Genomic DNA, 27821 nt, shown 5'->3' with positions numbered 1-27821 from the left:
CCAATCCATCCATGTCATCCCTAGATCTTTTGGAAAGATCCCCTTTAGATATTTTCCCAAAAAGCAACCAATTAGTGCATTTCACTATTCACGACGACATTTTTCAGCGTCCGTTCGAATTGAAAATATTTATGTGGGCTTAGAACATTTCCGGTACCCACCAAAATAATTTTCAACGCCTTCTGGCACAATTCCATTTTAGTGATTTTCATCTGCGAAACGCATCTGAAGTGGCTCCGGCAACTCCGGAACATTTCCGGTTTTTATCTCAGAAAATTCCAAAAAGCTTCCAGAATGATTCTGGCACCCTCCAAGAATTATCAGGCATGTGTCGAAACCAATTTGACTTAAGGGTATCCCCTGAAACAACTTTTCAGTTTCATCGAAACTCATCCGATGACCTCTCTCTGCGGAAACTTTTCCGCTGTCCCAAACTTTTTCAGTGATTTTCTCTCACACTCCTTGTCTAGTATTCAACAGAATATGACCCTTAAGCATGTGACCCTATAGGTTCGGTGAAGTATAGACATGACCCGGAACCCCTTCCGATCAATGATCAACATCGGAGCCGTGGACACCCATATTGACCCCTATACCCACACGAATGAATATTCAAGTGAACCTCCGGTTGCCGTGTGCTATTCCTGTTGCTTCGCGATATGTTACAAATACCCGAGGTGAGACATGTTGGCATTCCCGTTGATCAACAACTTGTCCACTATGCTATTTACCTTGTTATCAGTATTGTTCTCTTTTCTTGTTTCCGTGTTCCGGCATCCCTGTGATCAAATCACACTGTGTCTGGCCAGACGATGATGGATACCGTAACACCGAGAGGGCCTAGAGATATCTCTCCATCGTCGGAGGAGCAAATCCCAATCTTGAGCTATCAAGTTACTTTAAATACTTTTCAATGAACCCGTAAGCCGCCGTAATAGCCACCCATTTACGGATGACGTTTAACAAACGCCAAAGTTCATGAAGCAAGCATGAAGAAACTCGATACTCTCATGGTCTAAGGAATCATGCAAATGTTAACCATCTCTGTGTTATTTACCATTAACTTGTGATGAATGAATCTCATAGCATAACATCAATCCGGGTCGATTCAACACAAATGTTCTCTTAACATTGTGCCCTCAAAGTTGTTGGCATAGACATGCCCATGGTCAGGAAAACAGAACCATCATGCAACACTTGAGCTAGTCATAGAGGCCAGACTAGGAATGCTTCTTACTGTTTATTATTCGACACGTGCATATGAGTCTTCCTCCGTGCCTCGTGGATATTGCAGACTCGAGAATCATTGCAGTTATAGCATGGAACATAAACATAATTATGAACTCGGAGATAAATTATATCATTTATTATTGCCTCTAGGGCATATCTCCTACATACTCCCACTTGCACTAGAGTCAATAATCTAGTTAATGCTAATGCACTTTACACCTATGGCATGCTGGTGTAAAAAATGCTTCGCATGTGGTATAGCCTGATGTCCATCGGATCTGACAACTTCAGCTTCGTGTGTATCTCTGCATATCCTCGCATTTTCACGCTTTCACAAAATTCATATTTTGTGTGGACTTGGCTTTGTATATATGTGAATCATTGGTCGAAACCTGATTCCTCAGACTGAGTTATGGATCAACTATCTGCAATAGTGTCCCATTGACCAAAGCCTTCTTGGAACCATACTAAGTTCATGAATGAACTATATGATTCAAAATCTTTGTCTTTCTCGCTTCTAAAGCGGCAACATACTTCGCCTCTGTTATAGAATTCGCCACAGTAACTTGTTTGGAACAATTTCCAACTAACTGTGCCACCATATTGTGTATTACACAAAACCCTTAACTTAAATCGAAAATCGCATGGAGAAAAGATGAAGACTATATCGATATAACATTTTACAACAAACTCTTCATGATCTCCGATTGCGAGAAAACATATCATCAGTACTTACTCTAGTACTCAATGGCATCTTTCACTATTGTCCCACGATCAGTACTTTGATCACTTTAGTATCCATACTCGCAACACCTTGGGAGTATCGGACATATTTGGTTGTTTTACATACCATGGAATACATGATTAATCCAAACACAAAAGTGTGTGGAATCTGCATCATGTATTTTGCTCATCATTGTTTTGGGACACTGATTCTTGCAAAAACTCTTTCCATGTGACTTCGGCAAGAATCACTCCTTGTCATTCTTAGTGCTAAACGGTTTTAGCATCTTGTCAATATGTATTTATTTCTTAGCCCTATTAGGTAAATCTATCTCCATAGATCATTATGCCTAATATTGAGGCTATTTAGCCTAAGCACTTCATCAAAAAACTATTTTCAAATGAAGTCCTAATTCGTGTCAAGAAATTTATTTCCAATTAACAATGTGTCAAGCACACAAGGTTTTTAGAAATATTATTACGCTCCCACTTACTTTCTTGAATTACAAGCATCTTCGTTACCCATTGATAAAGTCAAACCCCTTTGACCATTTCATTAAAGCACAAAGATTCCAACTCCATTTTCCTCTCTTCTGTCCATCGCTGGAACTCTGAAGTTTGCACCCTTACTAGCATCCTCTGGATAGACAAAATGCCTTGGACTGTAACACATGCAAGTCCTTGGTTTCATTTCCATCAGATGGAAATCCTATTGTCATCCATGTTTCATATCTCATGATTGAAATATGTATTAATTGCTAGTTCAACCCGAACCGACTTTAAGCATCACTACGATGAAAACAACCTCATCGCAGTCAACTCTTGAACTTGTTATTTCAACAAGTCGAGCTTTATGGATAAAACATTTTTATCCGTATCAGTTTTAAGTTCCATAAATATTCGTTAGACTCTAAGTCTTCCGAAAGGTGTATCAAGGTTTTAATCTTGAATCACTTATATGGAAACTAACTCGGGTTGTATTGGCATTTAGCCAATTCCGGAGTCAGGGCCCATCAACGCTTCCTTGTGTATCATAGGTATAATGTTGTCTAACAACAATATCTTGTTTGCGCGCCTGAGAGGTTTGCACGAGCCTTGCCTACGTGTTTCAGCTGCAAGTTCGACCGAAGTTCATACATTTATTGTAGAGACTTCCGTATCAGTCACAGTAGGAAACTCTGGAATTACTTCCAATGTCTCTTTCCTTTGATCTGATGACAAAGATACTATTTATCTCGTCGAGTTGCACTATTCTCCCACTCACCTTTTTGAAAGAACCATTCTCTTTAAAAGTACACCGTTTCGCGGCAAAACTATTTGCCTCGGTATAGTGAGGGAGGAATACCCAACATTTTGGTATAACCTACAAAGTAGCACTTGTCTGATTTGGAATAGGTTTGTAACCTTTTACACAAGCCCCATATTCCAAATGTTAAGAAAATATATAACATGGTTGGGCGTACCATACCATGGCTTCATTTCAACAGACCCGATGTAGCTCTTTTCAGTGTAAAAGCCGCAGTCTCTAAAGCATCACTTTAAAAGGTATAATGGCAAGTTTATTCATGTCTTCTTTGACCTTACCATGTCATAAATGGTTAGACTACATCTCCAAGGACTTTTCACTTGCAGTGGTGTTCCGGGAGGTGCAAGTTATGAAACCCCTTTCACAACTCATCAGACATTTGTTAAACATGTAACTCAAATATTACTTTGTGCAATCAAATTGCAGAAACATAATTTTCTTGTTACAATAACTTCTACTTCATTTTTGAAAACCTTTCGAATGATTTCAAAAGATCCAGACTTACGTCTCATCAAGTAAATATCCATATATCTACTTGAGTCATTTCTGAAGATAAATAAATCCACCACTAACAACACTTATCGGACTACACACATCAAATGTATGATCACTAATAAGTTTTTTGTTCGTTCCTTATGGCATGTGAATGGTATTTTAGTCACTTCACTTTTAGAAGGAAAGTTGCTAGTGTCAGATGATTCATAATCAAACGACCTCAAAATCCATCATAATGGAATTTTCCATGCGGGTTTCTCCAATGTGACCAAATGCAATGCCACACATGTGTGGTATTCTCATAGTCTTGCGACATTTAGCATCAGCGTTATGGATGTATCATTTTACCATCAATATTCATAACATACATCCCATCTTGGATGGAAGCATGGCGATTCATGTTATTCATAATACTTAACAACAATTGTTGTTTTTTGAACAACTCTTTTGCAACAAACATTGTGCCATGGGCTAGAGTGTAAGAAACTCTAAAATGAATTATGAAAGTAAACATAGAGGTAATATATTAATATCATTATTCATAACATACATCTCATTCACAATGAAAGTATGGCTCTTCTGTTATTCATAACATCGAACATCAAAATTTCTCTTATGAACAACCTTCTTACAAGATACTTTATGCAATGGGCTAGAGTGTATAAAACTCTAAAATGTTTTATGAAAATAAATACATAGGGTAATACACTGATGGAAGATATAGTAACATTTACTATGTTCCATGTGTGTATCTAAACCTCATTCCTGGCCAGTCTTTCAGGCGGTAGTAGTTCTTGCATGGATTCGCAACAGAATGCAATCGAGCGGGTATCTTTGTGATAAACTCACAATACCCAAGAATTAGTGATTAACAAGTTTAATCATAATTCCCAAGAACTATTTCTTCTGACCAGCCTTCTATACATCAATAACTCGTATGACATTCATACATATGAGCTGGATATTCCAGTAATCTTTCTTTCTGCCTTTATACTTCTGACAGTTTAACTTTTAGTATTTCTCCTACTCGCAAAAGAAGCACCCAACTTAAGAGTGGCGTTAGCCCCGGACTTCCTAGGCGTGTAAGTCATACTAACACCCTTTGGACACTTCCTTTCTCTTTAAGTTGTTGTTTTATTCACCTTTCATCATATGACAGGCGTTCTTCTAGATCCCTCTCTTATCAGTCAAATGCCCAGTAAACACTTTACTAATCCTTTGCAAACAAACATTGCTTTGTTTGTATCTGAAAACAATTTTCAGTTCCATGAATATCACATAACTATCCCAAACTTTCGAAGTTCGAGTTTCATGGAAGCAAACATATTGCACTTGACCGTAACGGAATTCTAGCTTTTGGATTGAAGGATGAGAGTCTCATCATCCATAGCATTTAGCGGGAGTATACAAAAAGCATGCGATAGGACAAAGTCCTTCTCGGCACTTTTGAGGACAATCCTCACATTACATTACCAACCGTAAAGTTTTAACCAGATATTTAACAGCTATTCAATTTAATCAGGGAAGGTGGAAACGCGAGTCATTATTCTACAACTATTATGCATATAACACTTAGACAGTGTCCATAATTAATTGCACTGAGAATTTAAACAAGTTAATTCTACAGCGCGCTCCTACTCAAATCAAAATCTCTATTAATTGATTATGAGTGATTCAAGATACGTATTTCAATTGTTTGCCATTGGTGTAACACCACTGATGACGAAAATCTCAACCGGTAGGCAAACTTGCCAATCACATCTATATGTGACTCTTGTTCATCTTTCGGTGCGAGTGTTCCGAGCTCATGACGGTTATGCCTGAACGTCAAGTCAACCTAGTGATCTCACTGCGAGGTCTCAACTCACCCGCCTCACACATCCCTAATCGTTCATACCTGTGTGACACGGTGCACCCCGAAAAGTTAGGTGCCGTGACGGTGCTACACTTGGGAGAACACTAACTACTTGATATTTTTGTGAGAGATCACCCTAATAAAAAGCAATTACCGCGCAATCAAAAAGGGTGCATCAAAAGTGATAAACATCTCAGGCAATTCATAATAGCATGATATGGTATAGCCCTTTCTGGCGGAGAAGTCTTTCATTTCTTCGTCTTTGGCATTCGCGTCGGTGTTCACCTTCGCGAAGATTGACACCACCTTGTAGATGCTCCAGATAATATTGCTATCTCTATAGCTAATAAAATAATGCATTACACAAGGTTGACACGCAGGTCATTTGAAGTGCAATCATATGGCTCCAGCCATCATGCCAAATCATGACACGCAGGTCATGTTAATCAATTTACATCATATAGACATCTCATACATAATCAAATTATTATGAGCACTGCTATACCACATCATATGCATATGCAAACCCTCCTGCAAAACCAAGTTAGACGTCTCTAATCGGTTCATGCAAAAACTTGTTTTTCGTGGCTTCTAAGGTTTCGAAACAAACCGAAGTTACCAACGTCCATCATCAAGTATGATAATTCAAGCACTAGATTAACTTATCGGGGTGTATGAAACACGAGATAATAAAATCTCGAGCCCCACACTGAACGTCGTCATACGCATGACCCCGGTGCAGATCATATCTGTATTTCCCTTTAGTCTATGAAACATCCATCTTTCTTTTACTAAAGTGGAACCCAAAGAACTGTTAGCACTTCGTTGATCTGTCAATCAGCATGCTGAGGAGCAGCATGAAAGGATCGCGGATCCCCAGAACTTTGTCGAATTCCACAATGCTGTCAAGATAAGGACTACGCAAACTTAAGGGAAGCAACAAGAACATCGAGTAATAGATTTCATCTGCTACCCGCACAAATAATTTTCAGTAATAGAACTCATCTACTACCTAATTATATTGTGCAACACCCATACATCTCCATGTATTCTAGATCGCAACCTGCATCTACGCATAGCACGGCTCTTGATGCCACTGTAAGGGAACACAGCAGAAAACAAAAATTTCCTACCTACGCACCAGCCCAGGACCACTATGGAGACTGCATACATGGTTTGATCCTTTTCGTTACCGACTCGTAGCACAGCGGGAAGTAGAGTCGATGACGATCAGCGGTGCAGATCCCCGCAGCTAGGATTTACAACCTCCCAACCGCGGGGATGTATACCCTCATCTTCTCCTCAGACAGCCCTCAGGGAGGTGGTCGAATAGCCCCCCCCCCCCGGACGGTGTCACGGACAGCCCTTCGGGAGGACCTTTGAAACTCGAACGGTCACTCGGGCAGCCCTTCGGGAGGACCTTCAAAACTCAGACGGTCACACAGACAGCCCTTCGGGAGGCACTCACAAACTAAGACCGAAACTACGATCTCTCTGCAGAGTTGCACACATAGGGCGTCATCTATCCGGCAGGGCTTCGCCGTCCAGAACTAGTTCCTGCCGAAACCTAGATAGCCTTTCGGCTCTACAAAACTATTTCGCTGCAAGGGAGAGAAGAAGCCAGATCATTGCATGGCACTTGTATGAGAGCAAAGGGATGAGTGTGGAGGGCTTCCCCTCCACCTCTATTTATAGGAAACCCCAAGGGGTAGGGTAGTTTAACACAAAAACCCAAAATGCACATGAATGAAGTCCTTTCTCAAGGGCATAAGACTTAAAACCAAGGAACAAGAGGGGCTCCAAGGTGGAGCCCCAAGTGTGGCTGGCCACACCCCTTGGGGGCCCCCATGAGGGCCTCCCAATCCATCCATGTCATCCATAGATCTTTTGGAAAGATCCCCTTTAGATATTTTCCCAAAAAGCAACCAATCAGTGCATTTCACTATTCACGACGACATTTTCAGCGTCCGTTCGAATTGAAAATATTTATGTGGGCTTAGAACATTTCCAATACCCACCAAAATAATTTTCGACACGTTCTGGAACAATTCCATTTTAGTGATTTTCATCTCTGAAACGCATCTGAAGTGGCTCCGGCAGCTCCGGAACATTTCCGGTTTTTATCTCAAAAAATTCCAATAAGCTTCCAGAATGATTCTGGCACCCTCCAAGAATTATCAGGCATGTGCAGAAACCAATTTGACTTAATGGTATCCCCTAAAACAACTTTTCAGTTTCATCGAAACTCATCCGATGACCTCTCTCTACGGAGCCTTTTCCGCTGTCCGAAACTTCTTCGGTGATTTTCTCGCAGAATCCTTGTCTAGTATTCAATAGATATATGACCCTTAAGCGTGTGACCCTATAGGTTCGGTGAAGTATAGACATGACACGGAACCCCTTCCGATCAATGATCAACATCGGAGCCGTGGACACCCATATTGACCCCTATACCCACACGAATGAATATTCGAGTGAACCTCCAGTTGCCGTGTGCTATTCCTGTTGCTTCACGATATGTTACAAATACCCGAGGTGAGACATGTTGGCATTCCCGTGGATCAACAACTTGTCCACTATGCTAGTTACCTCGTTACTGGTATTGTTCTCTTTTCTCGTTTCCGTGTTCCCTGTGATCAAATCACACTGTGTCTGGCCAGACAATGATGGATACCGTAACACCGAGAGGGCCCAGAGATATCTCTCCATCGTCGGAGGAGCAAATACCAATCTTGAGCTATCAAGTTACTTGACATACTTTTCCATGAACCCGTAAGCCGCCGTAATAGCCACCCATTTACGGATGACGTTTAACAAACCCTAAAGTTCATGAAGCAAGCTTGAAGAAACTCGATACTCTCATGGTCTAAGGAATCATGCAAACGTTAACCATCTCTATGTTATTAACCATTAACTTGTGATGAATGAATCTCATAGCATAACATCAATCCGGGTCGATTCAACACAAAAGTTCTCTTAACATCGTGCCCTCTAATTGGTGGCATAGACATGCCCATGATCAGGAAAACAGAACCATCATGCAACACTTGAGATAGTCTTAGAGGCCAGACTAGGAATACTTCTTACCGTTTATTATTCCACACGTGCATATGAGTCTTCCTTCGAGCCTCGTGGATATTGCAGACTCGAGAATCATTGCAGTTATAGCATGGAACATAAACATAATTATGAACTCGGAGATAAATAATATCATTTATTATTGCCTCTAGGGCATATCTCCTACACTCTGCATGCTTGCTTGATATGTATTGTGAATGTTAAACTTGTGACAAAACTCCACTTCAACTTAAAGAATTTAAAAACTGCAACTTTTCTTGCTTAGTGTCTATTCACCCCCTCTCTAGACACCTCTTCTCGATCCTTTCAGTTATCAGCCAACACGTGCGGCAGCAACCTTGCGCGCTACATCAAGTTCCTGTGGGAGGAGGAGGAGCACCTCGTCGAGCATGCAAAGAGCTTTACCGCCGCCATGGCCGCAGCACACGCCGACGCAGAGGAGAGGAATCAGGAGATCTAGTAGGAGAACCACTGCTTCGAGAGGGGTCGTGTGGAGTGGCAGAGGGCTTCGAGGTGAGCGTTGCTGAAGGTGCAGCAGCGGCAGGCACCGTATTGCACTTGTGCAGCTCATCGATAGGCTCCTCCTCCTCTTCCTCTTACTGAGTGCACTCGGCAGAGGAGACGCTGCCAAAAGTAGTACAAAGCCCCTCCGTAGTAATAGTAGTATTTAGGGGCTATTTTTCAGTTCATCTGACTATAGATGTGGTGGAACTGAACAACGTACTTAAAGTTAGCTAGTATATAAAGAAGAACTAGCTATTTCAATATGTGGTTGGCAACAATTGGAGAAAAGTTTGGTCGGTTCAGCTGTCGAGTTGAACTATTTGTATAAAGAACGACTGCTTAATCTACGAATGAAATCTATGCTTAATTACTGAATTTTAGTTGCAAAAATTAGATACTCCTAGTGATTTTTAGCTGCATATTTTGACAAATCGCAGTGTTACAAGCTTGACAAATGGCAATGTTACTAGATCAATAAATGTCAATCTTTCCAGTTTGACAAATGGCAACATACCCAATATGACAAATGCAAATCTTACCAAATTGTTTGTAAGTGGTTGCACACGGCTCATCCAAAACAACCGTTCGCGTTGAAGAGATGCACACATCCTGCTATCACTTTGCATACGGGTGTTCTGTCTAAAACGTTTGTGATCAAGAGCTGCGCAAATCCTGCTCTGCCCATTTTCCCTTGGCTTCCTGGGGAAGCTGTCGATTTGCATACGAGTGTTCTAACTAAAACTTTTGTGATGAGTGCTTTATATTTAAAAACCATTGATGTTTTTTCAAACAAAAATCGTTTGATAAGTCTATACATTACAAGAGAAAAATGCAAGTTCGATCAAACCATATATTTCATTCAGTCACACTACGAATTTATATTGATATGATCGAGATACAATATTAAACCCAAGAAAAAAACTATTTCCAGCGGCGGTGGAGGCGTCGTGCCGCGCCGTCGCTGTCGTTGTCGTCCTCTGGGATGTCGTTGTTAAAGTCTTCAGGGTAGCACCGAATGTTCTTCACTTGTAAATCAAACATCATGTCGTCGCGCGATCGACGGGCGGGGCGCGGAGGACGGCACCTGGCAGCGCTGATAGGTAGTGGTCGACATCGACATCCCATGTTGTTGAGGGGGGGGGGGCGCATGGGCATGGGTGTGGCGGATGCAGCCAAACACACGGGGACCGGTGCTGCGGTGGATGGAGGGGCGAGCATGGGCACGGGCGCTGGCATTGGCATGTACACGAGCTCGCGCGGGTCCGTAAAGACCTCGTTGACACCCGCAGCTTCCAGCTCTACGATAGTGCTCGGCTACCAGGCCGTCAATGCTACAGGGATGCTCACTAGAGTGGGCGCGGGGATGGGAGCTGGGACGGGAGGGGCGGCAGCAACTGCCGCGGCCATCTCCACTACAAAAAATACACTTTTGTGATGATACGTGTTTGTCACAGTAGGTCGCATTTTCTGTCATGCATGTACATCCATGACGATTTTATGATAGAATCAAGATAGTTATACCTGTGATGTCGTAGAAGTGTTCCGTGACATTACCAAAATTATCATCACGGAACCACTTCCATGATGATAAATCGCGCGTCATAGAAGTGCTTTCGTCAAGGGTGACTAACACGTGGCATCCACCTTAACGAGACGCCGTTAACCGCCATTAAGCTATTGGGTCTGGTTTTGGATCCGATAACCCGCTAACAGCCATGGCCAATGCCGATTTTCCACGTGTAAAATTCTCACTGGCTGATGGATCCACGCGTCAGCTCCGCGTTGGCACAGGTGTCACTCATCCAACAGTCGAGATGGGCCTATGATATGTTGACATGTGGACGGGCCCAAAAGTGGCCCATAAAGTTTAAATGGGCCGGCCCAATTGAAGGCCCATAAAATTTAGCGGACCATAATGGGCCAACCCAGCTAAAGGCCCACAAGATTTTTGCAGACCATAATGGGCCGGCCCAGCTAAAAGCCCACAAGATTTAGCGGACCACAATGGGCCGGCCCAGCTAAAGGCCCACAAGGTTTTCTAGACCATAACGAATCGGCCCAGCTAAAGGCCCAACATTCTCTGTCAAATCGGCCCGTCAACGGCCTGTCCTAAACTTGTCATCATCGCGGCCCATGGTCACTTCTGGCCTGTTAACAGTCCGCTAAGTAACTAGGCCGAATTACGGCCCGGTGTATTTCCGGACTGTTAAAGGTCCTGCTTTATTTGGGTCATCAAAACTTTAGACCCATAAACAACCGTGAAGGATTTGGGTCATATTTGGCCATGTCTGACATTCGGCCTGTTAGAGGCCCACTGTAGACTTGGGCCACTTTCGGCCTATTGTCATTTTCGGCCTGTTAATGCCGGACGAAAACCATGGGCCATATGTGGCCCAACGTCATATCGGGCCCATTAACGGCCCATATAAAAATGATGATAATCTAGCCCGACCGAAGTTCTGGCCTGTTAAACGCCCGTGTATTAGGTCGGCGCATTTACGGCCCGTCCGAATTTCGGCCTGTCAAAGATCCGCATCGTAAATGGGCCACCATTTCGGCCTGCTAAGACCAGTGGGTTATTTGGCACAATCAAGGCCCAATCTCACTTTCAGTCTATTAGAGGCCCATGTTTTTTATGGGCTCGAGATATTTACACCTGTAAACAGCCTATTTTTACTGAGGGCCCAAATTATATTTAGGCATGTTAAAGGCCCAGTATGGGCACAGGGCTACCAGAAAAATATGAAAGCTTATGCTGATTTAGGCCCAGATATTTTTAGTGGGCTACATGCCAATTTTGGCCCGTAATCGTGTTTAGCCCAATTGGAATGGGCCCGACGAATGTTGGCATGTTGGGCTCCTACGAAGCTTTCGGCCGAATACATTACTAAGATAAACCTACACTATACAAAAAATGCGTCGTAATTACTGCAACCTATGGCAGCATCATAAATGCTGTATCACAACAAAATAGATTCTAACCATACAACAAAAGGCCTGTTGGCATAAAGTTTACAGTCCTTCCAGATAAAAGCACCATCAGATGTATAGAAGCACATATCATTTGACCTGAGTGCTAATGTTTCAGGCTGTAGAATCTGATGAAGCAGCATGATCTTCACCTTTTTCCGCCATTGCTCTTGAACAACGAAGAGAATGTCTGATAGTCTGGTTTCAAAACCATTCATATCTTGATGACATTTGTCAACCACTATTCTTGTTTCTGAAACAATGTCCATTAGGGATTGGACTTGTGTCTGGAGCACAGATATATCACTCTGTCTAGCAGGAAGATTTTGTTCAGTAGGCGATTTGGACGAGGTTACCTTGACAACCAACCCAGAATTATGCAGGAAGGTGCTTTTTGCACTTTTGTGGAGAGATACTGACGCACTGCAGCAAAAGGTGACATTGTGCCTGTGGTAGCCTCATCACCTTCACGTGGTTGTGGTTGTTCAATCATTTGTTCCATAGCATCTTGAAAGTTTGAACTTGTAGATTAGTGTACCAGATAAGTTACTAATGAGACAAAAACAAACAAAGTAGGTTAAACATTTATGCATAACTTATTTTGGTGAACTACTGTAATACATTAGCATGTATTGTAGTGCCAACTACATAATAAAATCACTTTCAGAACATATGTCCATGTAGCATGCCTACTGTATTGTCTATTTCCTCACATTCGTTGACATCTCAGGATAAAGAGACATGGTTTAAAGTAGGATGAACATAATATGACATCATTCATATCATGGGCAAACAGATATAAAACAAACATGCTATTTTATCAGTGTGTGCGCACGTGAACATAACAACTAGATTACAGATCAAGACCTAAAGAATATCCTTCATCTCTTTCAAACCATGTAAGGTGAAATGATACATTAAGACAACTATGTATAAAAGTGAACAGAGTAACTAACATTGGCTGCAAACCAAGTAGTTAAATGAACACATCACAGTACCAATCAGTTCAAAGGCAGGAGGAGTAAGGACTTACGACAGCGGCTTGAACTGGTGTGCTCATGCCCTTCATCTTGCTGGTGTGGCAATCCTTGAAGATTCGCACTGCATTCGGTTCAGGTTCTTTTTGGTCCGCATGGGCTTTCCTCTATATTGGGAACAAGTCAATATAGATACGATAATATGGCACAAAAAAAGAAGGAAGCAACAGCTATTTATAAGATCCTCCCAGTGTGCAATATAGCTACGAGATCCTGTTGTCTGTTGGAATTTCACTTTAGAATGGTTGGTTTTGTTCTTCAAACAGTTAGCCTAGAAGAAGACTGTCAGGACCCCGACTCAATGCCACATCGATCTAGCATGTAACACCTCATATCACTTTGCGGCCTCACGCACGGTATTCCCACGGGTGTCGCCTTACCTTCACCCGGGACCGCTTGCACCTTTTGGCACACGTAGACGACAGTGTCGCTAGCATCTATATGATAAAGAGCCCGGGCTGACATGGCTAGTCGTAAACCCAAAGTGGCACAGACTTACAGGGACAGGCATCCATGACCCAGCATCGAACATGTCGGTCATCAGCGAGTGAATCCAGGCTGTAGCACTGGGCTAGCAGGACTCCGGTGAACCGGGCTGTAGCGGGCTAACAGGACTCCGGTATTCATCGCGTGACATTTCCCCGAAGGGATAGACACAGGAACGAAGAAGGACACATGCCGGCCAGCCTAAGTGTTCCGGAGCAGTAGCAAGCTACCATGGCTCGGTGGAAACACTAGGAGACATTTCCCCGTAAGAGAGGCTACTAAAGATAAACAACTAGATGGTCAGATCCCACACATACCAAGCATTTCAATAACATACACACAATATTCTCGATATGTGCAAATACAACATGGCATCACAACATGACTCTACGACTCAAGTAATTTATTCAATAGGCTCCGAGGAGCGAGATATTACAAACAGGGGTCTCATGACCCAACAATCAGAGCATACAAATCAAAACACAAGCGGAAGCTATCATGTCTGAGTACAGACATCTATAAATGAAAAAGGCTGAGAAGCCTGACTATCTATCAGATCCTGCCGAGGGCACAAGATCGTAGCTGAGCTAACAAGCTAAACGTCGAAGACCACGCGGAATTACTAGTGAGACTGAAGTCTCTCTGCAAAAACATAAAATAGGCAAACGTGAGTACAAATGTACCCAACAAGACTTACATCAGAACTATCTACATATGCATCATTATCAACAAAGGGGTGGTGGGGTTTAACTGCAGCAAGCCAGCTTTGACTCGGTGGCTATCCTAAACTACGACTGCAAGCGACTCTTTTGAGGTGGCGCACACGAGTCCACATATTCACCATATCAATACACCACTATGGATCCGCTCCCGTCTCCCTACGAGAACGCCATCCATAGCACTCACGCTTATCTTGCGTATTTTAGAGTATCCACTTTCTCTTGCCTATGAACTGATATAAGCAACCCAGAAGTCCTTTTCCGCAGACACGGCTATTCGAATAGATGATGTTAACCCTGCAGGGGTGTACTTCTTCACACACGCTCTCACCACTTACCGCCGTTTACACGACATGTATTCGGCAACCTTCAAGCGGAAGCCCAACGTGGGTGTCGGCCACGGCCTGCCCAAACACTCAAGTCTCTAGTCCAGGTTTATCGCCTATTCGGGTTCCATCCATGAGGAGATCCGGCCGGAGTTTCGCTCACAGCCCCAAACGATGTGAACAGGGTTCCGTGACACCAAACGGGCGCCCGGTTTACCCGGCCACGTGCCTACCGCATCACAGCCCACCCCTACGGTCAGCGCTGCGCACGGCCTCCAGCATACTACAAACACCAGAAACTACTTGCAACTCCTGGACAGAGGACAAGGGTGATCAAGAAGCCGAGAGGGTCCATTGGTTTCGGGCCCAATGCGTGGTAGTAGCTGAATCATGGATCACAAACACAGAACTCAGTTCCTGAGGACGGCTGCAATGAGACAACCCACCATGTACTCCTGCATGGCCTCTCACCGCTACCTTTACCAAATCGTGTTCACACACTTAGCTCACACACAGTAGGACATGTTCACACGCCTCTGATTCATCCCCGATGAATCAGACCTGACTCAACTCTAAGCAGTAGCAGGCATGACAAACAAACATGAATGAGTAGGCACAACAGGGCTCAAACAACTCCTACTCATGCTAGTGGGTTTCATCTAATTACTGTGGAATGACAGGTCATGCAGAGGATAAAGGGGTTCAGCTACCGCAGCAAGTAACAGATGAATTGATGTTGTCCTAATGCAGTAAAAGAGAGCAGGAGCGAGAGAGTGGGATTGTATCGGAATGAACAAGGGGGTTTTGCTTGCCTGGCACTTCTGAAGATAACATTGAGTCTTCATCAGTGTCAACGATCACATCATCGGTATCACGTCTATCGAGAGGGGACAAATACCGGCAACACAGAAGGGAACACAATCAATGCAATGCACAATATGATGCATGATCATGACATGGCAAAATGAATGTGCTTTGAGCTAATGCAACTAGCAACAGATTAAATGAAGTTGGTTTGAATAGAAGATTCAAATTCAAACTCCATATGTGATTATTTAAATGCCATTTAATTCATTTGTCCTAAACAGTAGTGATAAGTTGTTCTAACATGCATGAAAATGGTACAGATGGATTCCTTGAATTTTTCTGATAATGTTTCATATATAATTTATTTAATTTGGAGTTACGGTTAATTTTCTATGATTTATTGAAGTTTTAGGCATTTTCTGGAATTTCAGAATTAAATTAAATCCAGAAAATACTTATTGCATCAGCCCCACGTCACATTGACGTCAGCAGGGTCAACTGGGCGCCCCAGGTCAAACCTGACGTGTGGGGGCCACACGTCAGTGACACAGGAGCTAATCCCGGTCAAACCCAGCGCTAACTGAGGTTTGACCAGGGGTGGGGCCCACAGTCAGTGGCCTAGGGGGTTGATTAGGGCGTCATTAGTGCTAATTAAGCGTGCCACGTCGGCAGTCGCCGGAGTATCGCCGGCGGCGACCATTCCGCACGGCGGCGCGGCTCGGATTCGAGCTAGGGGCGTCAGTTTGGCGCGCTGAGGGCACCAGGGGATGGCCCTTGCTCTCTCGCATCCAGAGGACCAAGTGGGAGGTCGTGGGGTCGCCGGAACTCATGCCGGCGACGAGCTTTGGCGGCGATGGTGTTCGGTGGTGCTCGGGCGCGTCGCTACGGTGCATCAGTGAGCAAATGGAGAGGCTGGGCAGCACCTGCTAGTCATGGGGAGCACTAAGAGCAGCTCAGTGAGGCCAGGGGAGCTCGGAGGCTATGCGTGCAGCAGCAATGGCGGACGGTGGCTTCGGTGCTCATGGGGAACGGCGCTACGGCACGGAGGGGAGCATGCTGAGTTAGGGGAGAGGGTCAGTGACTCACGGCGATGACGAGGGGACGCTCGGCGAGGTCGGGGACGGTCCGAAGCCGGCGAATTTGACGAAGATGGCCGGCGGGTCCGAGGTAGAAGACAACGGCGATGGCGGCGATGCAGGGCTTCCGGAGGGCTGTGGATCGGTGGGGAGGAAGAGGGGGTCGAGGCGGAGCTCCTGGGTGCATCGGCGAGGCTAGGGGTGGCCGGTGGCCATGGGTACGGCGACGATGATGGCGAGCTCCGCTCGGTCGCGGGAGGGGAAACAGAGGAGCGAGGGGGAGGGAGGTCCAGAGAGCGAGGGAGAAGTGAGAGGGGGTCGGGGACGTCTCCGTGGCGTCGCGAGGAAGTCGGGGAGGCTGCCATGGCGAAGCAGGAGGTGGCCGGCGTCGGCGCGCGTGCGTCCAGCACGCAGCTGCTTCGGGGCGAGGGGGAGGAAGATGACTGGCAGCTGGGCTGCACAGTAACAAGCCGCGCAGAAGCTGGGCCGGCCACAGGTAAGTGGCCCAGGTACGGGTCTTTCTCTCTCTCTCTCTTTCTAATCATCTCAGTTTTCTATTATTCTGTAAATTTAGGGCTTTATTAAAAATACTCAGACAGTTTCAAAAATCATGAAACTAATCATGGCTACTATTTAGAATATATCCAACAGTAAACATTTTAGTTTATGATTATTTGAGCATTTGAAATGTTTAATAGCATTTAAATGCCCAAATGAAAATACTATATGATTTAATTCAGTGACCAAATATGTCCTGCAAAAATATAAACCTTTTTTGGTAGATGCTTCCACCTCAAACCAGAAATGTTGAACATTTTTAGAGGACATTTTGAGTTCAATGAAAAAGGTTTTATTTTGACCCTAGTTGAATTCATTTGGTGCTAGGGCTTAGTCAATCCCCATCTCAGGTTTAAATAAAATTTAAACATGATGTAACACTCTAATGCATGCACTAGGCATTGTCAGAACTAGGGATGTGACAAAGACACACTTGTAAGGCGCATACATAAATACAAGTTCAATATGTGGTCTGATCAAATATATATAGCCTACCTGATACTTTGGATCAGATCGTGTTTAACAATGGGTGTCCAGTCTTCATCTGTAATATATTCCACTAGAGATGTTTGGGCAATTTCATTGTTAGCCTTGCCTTCAAAGTGAGATTTCTAAGGTGGTACCGATACTGTCGCAGAGCAGACTGAAAAACATGAGTGCATGCTTGTTTAGTTGCATCATCTTTCGGATCCAACTTGAACCTCATCTGTTGAAAAAAGAATGTGAGTCTTATTAGGAGGAAGCCAGAAAGTATGGGACAAAGCAAGACAATATTACAAATTGCGATGAATAACATTACTTACGGTTAAATGGTCAAGGAAGGTGTTAAACTGGGTATTGTCTTTCTCATTCCTGTATTGGATCCACGTTGGGAGGATACGTGCATGACACCTAACGGCAACGGCTGCCTCTAATACTAACTTGGCTGACTCTGTAGCATCACATGGCCTTTTTAAACCTACCTCAAAATGGACCTCCATTCTTCTGCCTTTAGATTTTGTTAATCTGTCAAGCATTATCCCTGATGTCTGTTTTCGCTTGCGCCGTGGTGCTAGTTCAACAACGAATATGGAAAGTGTTAGTGTACATCAAACTGTGAGAGTACATATAAAGGAGCATGCAACTGCAACTTGACTCGGTCAGGTACCGTCTTGGTGTTGATGCTCATGAGGTTCATCTGATCTTGCCAAGTCTTGTTGTGTCAGCAGTGCTTTGGAAGTAGTCTTAGGTGTGAAGGTAGCTTGGGAACTGGCCAGTTCCGGAGCAAATGAACGAGTAACTCATTGAGATGCTGGTACAGTTGAAGCGGATGCTGCAGCTGGTGGAGCAGGTGATACTGTGTTTGTAGATTTAGCCGGTGGACTTGGACCTTCTACTGCACTATAAGTACCAGTAGAATCTCGATGGTAGATTCTTTTCCGTTTCACCTGACGAGTAACACCACTCCCTACTATATTATTTTCCTTGCTCTTTTTTGACTTTGCCATGTCAAGCCGTACCCACAACACAAAAGAATAAAATCGCTCTTCAGAACTCATTGATGCATGATACAAACAAGCAATACTTTGATGTAAGACAACCGTATGAGGATGGAATATGTAAGAAAAACAGGACGTCATGACATATTCACAGCTACGATGTGCAAACTAAGCAGAAGGATTTTCAAGAAAATAGAAGTAATGCAAGCTAGACACCATATGAAAGATGCAACCATATTACTCTGCCAAGTTAAAAGTGTCTTGTATAAGTGGCAATTCGAAAAATTAGAAGAAGTACAACGTAAAAATCAATGCAAGATGCAACCACTATCAAACTGCCATGTTAAAAGCGTCCAATCATGAGTGACTGATGCGGGATACACAACAGCAGTACTTTGATGTAAGAACATGGTATGATAGATAGATGCAGTGTATTCTAGACAGAGAAAGCCATGTCATATGCACATGTATAACATATAAACTCAGCAGGTGCAATTTAATCAAAATAGAAGAAATACAGGCTAGACAACATATGCAACATGAAACCAATTATCACACTGTCAACTTAGAGCAAGCACCTGCGATGGTGGAGTACGGGAGATGAACTCATCTTGTGGACTTGGGACTTTAACTTCATTAGCAGTAGCAGTGGAAAATCTAGTCTCTGTTTGCGTCGGTGCGGAGGACCACCAACATCCCCTAACTTACTCGTTTCCTTCCTATTTTCTGATATTGCCTTATGAAGTCAAAACCACAAGAAGATGAATAAAATTAGCTCTACATATCTGGTTGATGCATGATACAGACGAACACTACTTCGATGTAAGGCAAGCGTAGGATAGGAGGATGGAATATATACAAAAAAGGCAGCTTTTCATATTCACATGTACGATAGGAGGATGGAATATGTATGAAAAAATAGTAAGCGGAAGGCATTTCAACAAAATTAGAAGAAATGAAAGCTAGGCACCATATGAACATGCAACCAATATCTCTCTATCAGGTAAAAAGTGTCTCGTCGTAAGTGCCATCTCAATAAATTAGAAGGAGTACAAGCTAGAAGACAATGCAAGATGCAACCTACATCACAGTCCCAAGTTAAATGTGTCTTATGGGTAAGTGATCGTTGTAGGTATAAGTTGTAAGCTACACAAATGCAATTCAACATAATCAGAAGCAATACAGACTAGACATCATACGGAAAACGCAACCACATATAATAGTTCCAAGTAAGAGCAAGCACCTGTGATGGTGGAGTAGGGGAGATGTGCTCATCATGTACACGTATGTTCTAGAAACAGGAACACGTGTCATATTCACAGGCATTATGTGTAAAGTAAGCAGATGCAATTCAAGTTAGAAGCAATACAAGCTAGACATCATATGCAACATGCAACCACATATAATAGTGCCAAGTTAGAGCAAGCACCTATGATGGTGGAGTAGGGGAGATGTGCTCATCATCTACACAGCTACATTGACTGTCTAGCCTTGTGTTGCCTTGCGAATCTTGTTGGGAGGATGGTGGAGTAGAATCTATAGAGACCCCATGTTTGAGTTGCTCTGAAGGACCACCATCATCCACTGCCAGACTAATTTCCTTCAGCTGTAATGATTTTGCATTGTCAAGTGAAACCGATAAGAAAAAGGAATAAAATTCGCTCTTCAGAACTCATTCATGCATGATACTGACGAACACTACTCAGATGAAAGGCAAACACATGATGCAAGGATGGAATATGTATGGAAAACAGGATGGCGTGACATATTCACACCTATGATGTGGTAACTAAGCAGAAGGCATTTCAACAAATTAGAAGCACTGCAAGCTAGACACCATATGAAAGATGCAACCAATATCACTCTGCCAAGTTCAAACTATATGGCGTTTCAACAAATTAGAAGTAGTACATGCTAGAAATCATATGCCAGACACAACCAATATCACAGTGGCAACTTAAAGGTGCCTTATCATAAGTGACTGATGCGGGATATGCAAGAACAGTAGTCTGATGTAGAAACAGGAACACATGTCATATTCACAGGCAATATGTGTAAAGTAAGTAGATGCAATTCAACAAAGTTAGAAGCAATACAAGCTAGACATCATACGCAACATGCAACCACACATAATAGTGCCAAGTTAGAGCAAGCACCTGTGATGGTGGAATAGGAGAGATGTGCTCATCATCTACACAGCTACGTTGACTGTATAGCCTTGCGTTATCTTGCGAATTTTGTTGGGAGGATGACGGAGTAGAATCTGTAGGGAACCTCCGTTTCAGTTGCTCGAAAGGACCACCATCATCCAATGCCTTGCCAATTTCCTTCAGCTTTATTCATTTTGCATTGTGAGGTCATACCGACAACAAAAAGGAATATAATTCGCTCTTCAGAACTCATTAATGCATGATACTGACGAACACTGCTTTGAAGAAAGGCAAAGTCATGATACGAGGATGGAATATGTACGAAAAAATGGACGACTTGACATATTCACACCTATGATGTGGTAACTAAGCAGAAGGCACTTCAACAAATTAGAAGCACTGCAAACTAGACACCATATGGAAGGTACAATCAATATCACTCTGCCAAGTTAAAATTGTCTCGTCATAGGTGGTGTTCATCAAACTAGAAGCAATACATGCTATAAACCATATTCAAGACGCAAACCAATATCGCACTGCCAACTTAAAGGTGTCCCATCATAAGTGACTGATGCAGGATACACAAGAAGAGTAGTTTCATGTAAGAACATGGTGTCATAGACAGATATAATATGTACCAAAAACAGGAAAGCGTGTCATATTCACACATATCATGTGTAAGTTAAGCACATGTAGTTTACACTAATTAGGAGAAATACAAGCTAGACACCATATGCAACATGCAACCAGATATCACACTGCCAAGTTAGATCAAGCACCTTGGATGGTGGAGTAGGGGAGGGGAGACTTGGACCTTGTAATGCACTATCAGTACAAGGAGAATTGGTACAGTTGCTCCGTTTATGTTGCTGCAGAGGACCAGCATCATCGCCTTCCTTACTCTTTTCCTTCCTCTTTCTTGATTTTGCCTTGTCAAGTCAAACCCACAAGGAAAAGGAATAAAATTTGCTCTTTAGAACTGTATGATACTGACGAACACTACTTTCATGTAAGGCAGCTGCATGATAGGAGGATGGAATATGTACGAAAAACAGGACGGCGTGACATATTGACATGTATGATGTATAAAGTGTAAACTAAGCACAAGGTGCTTGAACTTGTTAGAATCAATGCAAGCTAGAAACCATATGAAAGATGAAACCAATATCACTCTGCCAAATTAAAAGGGTTCCCTAACAAATGTATTTGACCAAATTAGAAGCAATACATGGCAACAGGCTAGAAATAATATGCAATATGCAACGAATAAAGGTGACTCATCGTAAGTGATTGATGCAGGATACAGAAGAGAAGTAGTTCATTGTAAGAACAAGGTTAACACATAGATGTAGTGTGTACCAAAAATAGGAAGGCATGTCATATTAACAAGTATAGCGTGTAAACTAAGAAGATACAATTTACCCTAATTAGAAGCATTACAAGCTATACACCATATGCAACATGCAACCACATATCACACTGCGAAGTTAGAGCAAGCACCTGGGATGGTGGTGTAGGGGAAGTGCGGTCTTCAAGTATAGAGCTACGTTCAATATCTTCATTTAGGCTTGATGTTTCTTGAGAATCATGTGGAGAGGATGAAATTGCATTCTTTATAAGAGTAGTGCGTCTCATATTAACCCACGCGCGTGACTGTCTCATCATAAGCGATAGATGTAGGATACACAAGAACAGTAGTTTGATGTAAGAACATGGTGTGATAGGCAGATGTAGTATGTACAAAAAACAGGAAGGCGTGTCATATTCACATGTATAATGTGTAAGCTAAGGAGATGCGATTTAACAAATTAGGAGCAATACAAGCTAGGCACCATATGCAACATGCAACCAAATATCACACTGGCATGTTAGAGCAAGCAGCTTGGGTTGTGGAGTACGGGAGATGAGATTTGGAACTAGCACTGCCGTACGAGTAGCAGGAGAATCTGCAGAGATCATCTGTTTCGGTTGCTCCATAGGAGCACCATCATTCCGTGCCTTCGTCCTTTCAGATTTTACCTTGTCAAGTAAACACACAAGAAAAAGGAATGAAATTCGCACTTACAAATTCGTTGATGCATGATACTTACAAACACAACTTTTATGTATGGCAACCACATAGTAGGAGGATGGAATATGTATGAAAAATGCTAAGTAGAAGGCATTTCAACAAATTGGAAGCAATGCAATCTAGACACCATATGAAAGATCCAACCAAAATCACTCTATCAAGTTAAATGTGTCTCATTATAAGTGGCACTTCAACAAATTAGAGGCAATACATGTTTGAAATGATATGCAAGATGCAACCAATTTTACACTGTCAACTTGAAGGTGTATCGTCAGAAGTGCTTGATGAGGGATACACAAGAAAAGTAGTTTGATGTAAGAACATGGTTAATAGAAAGACGTAGTATGTACCAAAAACAGGAAGGCATGTCATATTCACTGGTATAATGTGTTAACTAAGCATATGCAATTTACCCTAATTAGAAGCATTACAAGGTAGACACCATATGCAACATGCAACCACATATCACACTACCAAGTAAGAGCAAGCACCTGCGATGGTGGTGTGGGGGAATTGCGGTCATCAACTAGAGAGCTACGTTGACTATCTTCATTTAGCCTTGTTGTTTCTTGAGAATCATGTGGGGAGGATGACACTGCACTCTTTAAATGAGTACGGCGTCTCACAGTAACCCACTGGGGTGACTGTCTCATCATAACTGATTGACGAGGGATACAAAAGAGCATTAGTTTGATGTACGAACATGGTTACTAGACATATATAGTATGTATCAAAAACAGGAAGGCATGTCACTATCAAAGGTATAATGTGTAAAGTAAGCATATGCAATTTAACCAAATTGGAAGCAATACAAGCTAGACACCATATGCAACATGCACCCACATTTGACAGCGCGGAGTTAAAGCAAGCACATGGGATGGTTGTGTGTGGAAATTGAGATCATCAAGTGCAGAGCTACGTTTACTGTCTCCAACTGCTGACACTACACCCTTTAGAGCGCTAAAACGCTTAGTGCTTATCTTCGAATTACACTGGAGCGACTTCTGTCTTTTCTTTTCTGCATTCATCAACACTGCGTCAAAGTCTGAAATACGCATGCATAAAAAAATAATAGTGTGAGTATGGGTGAAGTGTGTGCACAATTAGTACAGTGTAAAGGTAGCAGATAGCAGGTCGGTGAGAAATAAATGAAGGGAGACATATGATAGCTCTACAACATGCATGGCACACTAAATTACTACAGGATTCTACGAAAATAACAGTCGACTGAAAATAAATAGGTCAGTCCATTTTTTGCACCGTCCGATGTACAAAGAACGGGAAGATCGCCATCATCTACCTCCAGCCAGTCAGTGTTGACGATCTTCCTCGAAACGCCAGCGACCACCAGCCCAGTATTCCTCACGTGCCTGCGCCCTCCCCTCGACCTCACCGCACCGCCATGCTTGGCACCGCCCCCCGGCCATCCATTCAAGCCCCGCCGACCTCCAGATTAGGCGCAAGCAGCTCCTGCGCCCCACACCCCTATGATAGACACATATGCGCCGCTTCCCCGGGGAACAGACGGACTAGGTGCTCCATGCGCTTAAGTGGGTGCTGCTTCTTTTAATTGCGGTTCGACTGACCTGAATTGAAATCCAGGCGGGCTACTGACCTCTAGGAAAGATGAAATAGTAAAGGGAGGAAACCTTGTGCATTTAGTATCACGAAGAAGATGCAGTAGGAAGCGCTCAACTAGTTTCTTTCGTCGGATGAATATGGTGTGAGCAGAGATGTAAGATTTGCACGAATAAGGGAAGAGGAGTACCTCTTTCTGCTAGCAGTGATGTGTCCTCCTTCTGTTTTTCCAACGACCTTCTTGTGGTTCGCTGGAAACGAGAAGTTACGGAGGACGATGGAGCCTTGGACGAACCCATGGCCAAGTTCTTGAGTGTGGTGCGGTGGCCGTCTGTCAGCGGCGGGGAACCAGATCCAAGGCGGTGAACAACGGCGTAGCGGGAATAGCTCTGGTGCGGTGGACGGTTGCGACAGTGGAGCGGCAGCAGTGAGGCGCAGGACGGCGTGGTCGGAGTGGTTCTCGTATGGTGCACGTCATTGTTGGCGTCGTGGAGGCAGCTCTGCCTCGGCTTCAGCTGCTAAGTCCTTGATGGTGTTGTGGTTGCGGTTGCGTTGGACGACGATGTCGGGGTACCGGCTCCGGCATGATGGAGGAGGGTGGCGGTGGATTGGACGCTATGGGGTGGAGGATGGAGGAGGCTAGGGTTTAGCGGCTGGTGGAGAGGCGGGTTTGGCGCCTACGGAGTATGAATGGGGAAACGGAGGGAGGCGGGGAACTAAGGGGGAACAATGTTTCGGTTTGAGATGCGCTTGTTTGAAATTTGGGGAAAGTTACAAACTTTGCCCCCATCTAAAATTTCGGACATATTGCGGGTTGGGGGTAGGACGGTAATCTCAGGTGTCCGAAATGTGGGCGGGATAGATTTCGGCCGAGTGCATGGGTGTTTAGGCGCCCACGGCGTATGAATGCTTCTCGGAGGCGATTGAGACTGGCGTCTTGGTGTAGTTACAAACCTACCCCCGTTTAGACCTTTGGACATCGGGCCGATAGGATACACGGGCCAGAGTTAGGACAGTAATTTCCTACCACCAAACATTAGTCTCGCGCGGTTTCGGGTGACCAGAGGCCTATTTGGCGCTTCGTTCAAAATTTGGGAGCAGAAGCATTAACGTTTTTGGTTCTCTTGAATTGAACTTTCAGGATTTGTCAAACTTCACAAATCTTTACTCTTGAAAATCCTAAAGCTACGATTATTTTGGAATAGAGGGGGTACATTTGAATATACATTGTACATGAGTATATATTAAAAAATATGCAACTTACCTCATTTCATGCATGGTTCCAGATATAATCTCCTTGGTTACAAAAAAAAGTTAGACATGCGTATGAATATATATAGCATGTTCAAACTCACAACAAAGATTGATGCCCCCTATTACATCTGATTTACAAATGCCATTATCTCGGGTTCAAATAGATGAATGCACTTCCTATGAATTCGAATCATCAAAAACCCCTTTATGTTGAATTCGACATGTATTCTATTTCATAGCTAGCAATTTGGAATGTATCCATGCAAGTGACAAATGTATAAAGTGCTTCACACTAACAACATGGAGTGCACTAATTAATGTTTATATATGAATTGCAAAAGCATCCATTGCCTGTATTTCAAACCGCTCTCACTCTATGGATCGATAATATGAAATAAACACATGCACACGCTAGAATTCAATAGAGTATGGGTGTCTGATAGACCGATTTTCGTCCATACGCAATTTGCACAATTCATGATCTCATCCAAAAATAATAATGCCATTTATATTTTAATTTAATGCGTAGAACCGCCTTTTACACGTAGATGCACTATGCCTCGGTCCGTTCTCACAAACGCATTATATATATATATATATATATCTAACGCATAAGTGCACACACTTTATATGCATCGGCATTTCTCTTTCACACATGCTCACAATCTCTCTCAGGGTGTCGGGGTGTCTCACACACATGCTCTCTCTGTTTCTCTCTCTTTCTGACTACTATCTACCACTCTTTTCACTAATCTTAGTTGGAAAACACTATTTCTCTCACATGCATATATACACACGCACCTCTACTAGCCCTCTATACGCACATATATGTGCCTACGTGTCTCCCGCATGCACATTATCTTTAGGCCTCTCTCGCACACATTGCCCCCCCCCAGACACACCTCTCTCTTAGTAGTTGGCAGATATGATTTCATCATATCATTCGGTAGGATATCCCTGACTGTTAGGCTGGATGGTAATGCGAGGCAAAGTTTTACCCTAGTTTAGACCCTTGCAGTTGAAGAACGAGCCTACTCCTAGTACTGTATATTAGTGATAGGGGGTGTACAAAGTATCACTACAAAAAAAGACACATCGTGACATTTTTGGCCGAACGAACAAAATTTCTGTCATACATATGACACTTCTATGACGATAATTGTGAAAAAACCCGGTATCATCATAGATGTGGTGGGCTCCTACTTCTATGACAAAAAATCATGACAGAAAATGGGCTTTTCGTCCTAGGCGGGCCGGAGACGCAGCTGCATGACATTTTTTGGGCTGTCCATGACGAAAAAAACCGTGGTAGAAGCGAGGGCGAGGAAAATTTCGGGGAGTTCCCGGTTACGATGGGAGGTTGGGGACCGAGCGATGCACGTTTCTCTCATACACGTACGCGTGTGTGTGCGAGGCGTTGGCCCTAACTAAACCCGAGCGAGGCGTTGGGATCTAACTGAACCCGAGCGATTGCACTGCAGGCTACGCGTTACTGAACCCGAGCGATCGATCGATGGCTGTCAACTGAACCCGATCGATGCTGCCTCTAGGATGAACAGTGAGCGTTGCCGGGGGGGAAGGGGTTGGATGAACAGTGAGCGGTGGCGTTGCATCTGGATGAAGAGGACCCCGTGGTGTGGAGGGTTGGATGAACAGTATATGATGGAGGGGTGCCCATGGAGGGGTGGTTGAACAGGACCCCGTGGTGTGGAGGGCTGGATGAACAGTAGACGATGGAGGGGTGCCCGTGGAGGCGTGGTTGAACAGTAGCCGATGGAGGCTGGAGGAGGTTGACCGTAGCCCGTTGAGGCTGGAGGAGGTCGACGGTGGAGATGAGCAGTATCCCGTGGAGTCCCGTTTTGCGATACGCCACTCTCCTCCCGATGAACAGGACCCCCGTTTCGACCGTAGCGCTCCAACACAAGTCTGTTTCCTCCGTTTTGTGGTACGCCACACCCCTCCCGATCAACTGGACCCCCGTTTTGACCGTAGGAGGTCCGTTTCGTCCGTTTTGCGGTACGCCACACCCCTCCTGATCAACAGGACCCACGTTTCGACCGTAGGAGGTCCGTTTCGTCGGTTTTGCAGTACGCCACACCCCTCCCGATCAACAGGACCCC

The sequence above is a fragment of the Triticum aestivum genome, chromosome 1B (genome assembly GCF_018294505.1).
Source record: "Triticum aestivum cultivar Chinese Spring chromosome 1B, IWGSC CS RefSeq v2.1, whole genome shotgun sequence".
NCBI classification, from domain to species: Eukaryota; Viridiplantae; Streptophyta; class Magnoliopsida; order Poales; family Poaceae; genus Triticum; species Triticum aestivum.
The sequence above is the reverse complement of the archived record's forward strand: the minus strand, read 5'-3'. Positions refer to the sequence as shown.